We start from the raw sequence: 2,872 nt of genomic DNA, 5'->3' as shown, positions 1-2,872 counted from the left end.
AGCTGTCTGAGAAGTGCTCCCTAACCGCAGGGCGGGCCCTGGCAGCCAAGCGTGTGTTCAGGGACTCTGTTCTTTGGGTCGCACAGTACATGATGCACTGGGGGCAGACCAGGCTTAGCCTTGCAGCCTCTCAGCTAATGGGACCATCCAGAGGATTTTCTTTCCTATTAAAGATGACCTGTGTCCCGCCCCAGAGCTCATGAGCCTTTGATGGTTCTGCGAATAAACAGGATGATAAAGATTTCCGTTCTGACATACTCGCCCTGTAGAGGCCTTTAAAAATCCCCCACTTCATCCCAAGGGTGCTGCTAAAATGGAACATTTGACGTGGGCCAAGATGTGAGAGAGGGTACTTTAGTGAAAGGACTGTGTAAGGTAACCAAACTGGAACTGGTAATACCTGTCTACTCCACTTGTTAAAATACACATTAAACAATTGTGTATAACTTCCTGTCTGCCCAGCTAAGCTAGTCTCTACTGAGAGGAAGAGGACTCTGGACTCTCTTACTATTGTGACCAAAGTACTCGTACCAGGAATGTGAAAAATTTTAACTAATGGACATTTTTTTGGATGCCCAGCATCTATGTCCCCTTCCTGGGTTTACTGATCCCCCCCACCCCACCGCCCAGGAATCATTGTTATCTCTCATCTTCAGAGTCCAAGGAGGGATGTCAATTTGTAAATTTGATGTCACACTGTAGGAGTAGATATGATGGGCTCAAGGCCATCCACATATCCACTCTCCTGTGACAATGGTTGGTTCAAATTCAAACACATAACCCATTCAAAACCTGTGTATTTGTTGGACCTTCTGTGAAAGACAAGCTTCCAGGCTTTCTATTGACATCTAAGCTCTCCATAAAGATGAGCTGTCTGGGCAGGTATAAAGCTGTTTTGGCTACATGGAAGGGGGCAGTTGGGAAGTCTCTGCATGGAGCCTGTCAGGGAAGACTGAATAGGGAGGATGAATTTGAGTCCTTGAGGATGTCATCTGAACTGCTGGATCAAACCTCACCTGATACTGGACATGAATCTGAATTTTCAGCCTTACAAATCAATGACTTTCTCCCTGTTTTGCCTTTTCTTGGATTTGGTGATTTGTCCCTTTGTCATCACAAGGTCAATTACATGAATCATATCTTCTAATTTTCCATTTTCTTCATGCTCTGGCCTTTGTCATCTGGGGAGAGACTCTTCCTCCCCCGACTAGCCAGTTCTCAGGGGCTGTGCAGTCTTGGGCTGGAACAAGCCTTTCACATGCAAACCAACCAATGCCCAGACCCCCAGGACTTGCTTTATCAAACTCACACAGACCAAGCCAGTATTGTTGCCTCCTGCAATCAACCCGGTGTCAGGAGTCAGGCACCTAGAGACAGGCCCAGCGTGTAGGTCCTGCTGCTGTATTCAGACTGGCCACTCCAGGAGTGTTGACCTGCCCTGCCTCATCTCTCCGGCAGAAACTCCTACAGAAGCTGGGCCTTGGCTTTTTAATCCCTCTTACTTCTGCCTCCATATGGAATCTGCTGCTTTCCCGGTGGTCCTTCATGGTGCAGTGTGGAAACATCATTACTAAAAGCCTTTCATTGGTCTCAGTCAAGCCTTGATAATTTAAATCCTGGGTTAAATTTTAGAACAGCCCCCCCCACCATCACCTGGGTGGGGTGATTAAGTTGTTTGAGTTGGAGTTTCTATGACTTAAAACTGAAAGAGTATAGACTTAAGTAGCCAGATCAAGAAAAAAGTAGGTGACCCCACAGTTCTTTTCATCTGATAACTGTGTACGTCCTTCTCGCTTTTTTTTTTTTTAAAGATTTTATGTATTTATTTGGCAGACAGATCACAAGTAGGCAGACAGACAGGCAGAGAGAGAGAGAGAGGGAAGCAGGCTATGGGCTGAGCAGAGAGCCTGATGTGGGGCTTGATCCCAAAACCCTGAGATCATGACCTGAGCCGAAGGCAGAGGCTTAACTCACTGAGTCACCCAGGCGCCCTGAAATTTTGAATATTTTTTTGACCACCTTAATAGTCTACAATAAAGCTAACCATCAAACATAAAAAACCATGTAAAAAGGGACACGTTTTTTTCTTTAACATTGGTTCAGATGGTTTACCTGAAACTCTAGATTTTCTATGTATTTGAATTTTAGATACATTTTACAAAAATTCTGATGCTTAAAAATATTTAAAATGTTATTTACCTTGATTATTGACTTTTTGGTTCGGCCTTAAATTTCACTCTTGCAGCAAATGCCTCATTGACCTCATTGGCCCTGGAAGAGAAGTTCAATTCCTTTAAAGAAATAACCTATTTTTCATGCTCAACCCCATTATAAACGCTTTTTGAGTGAGTGAATGGTTTAAAACGGTAATGGTTCGCTGAAACTGCCCGGTCCGGTCTAGAAGCTAACATTTGAGCTCAGGTCTTGCCCCCAATGTAACCCAGCGCGCAGGAGACTCGGGAGGCTTCCTTCTGTGAGTCTGTCGCCTCACACAGAGCCCTCTGAGCTGCTGGTTCCCCGATGTGTGGCTCTTTCCGCACACGTGGGATCCCCCACGACGCCCGCGGCGCGTCTATCCGGCGACCCCGCGCTGAACGCCGCGTCAGGTCCCGCAGGTCCAGCGCCGACGCCCACGAGCCGCTCCCGCACTGCAGGCCGCGCGGCTGGCGGGTCCTCCGGCTCCCAGCGCCTCCGTCCGGTTCGGCCACGAGTCCGAGGCTCCCACGAGCCGCTGTTCCTCGGACTCCCTCCCTCGCTGGGCGCGCACAGCCGGCGGGACGTGGCGCACTTGGTCCGTCGGCGTCACAGAGGAGCGGCGGAGAGCGGCTGCCCGGAGCCGGCTCTGGGCGGCTCCGCGGTGTAGCAGCCCCGG

At 48.8% G+C, this 2,872-nt stretch overlaps 1 long non-coding RNA gene across 1 annotated transcript; it reads right to left on the bottom strand.

Moving 5' to 3' along the window:
- Positions 1-1,336: 1,336 nt before the first annotated feature.
- On the bottom strand, positions 1,337-2,500 carry LOC116599108. Its single transcript, XR_004289244.1, has 3 exons — positions 2,410-2,500; positions 2,200-2,271; positions 1,337-1,541 (listed from the first exon to the last, which is right to left on the bottom strand). It is a non-coding gene; the product is annotated as an uncharacterized LOC116599108 (long non-coding RNA).
- Positions 2,501-2,872: the final 372 nt, after the last annotated feature.

Source organism: Mustela erminea, chromosome 9, assembly GCF_009829155.1.
Source record: "Mustela erminea isolate mMusErm1 chromosome 9, mMusErm1.Pri, whole genome shotgun sequence".
NCBI classification, from domain to species: Eukaryota; Metazoa; Chordata; class Mammalia; order Carnivora; family Mustelidae; genus Mustela; species Mustela erminea.
The sequence above is the reverse complement of the archived record's forward strand: the minus strand, read 5'-3'. Positions and strand labels throughout refer to the sequence as shown.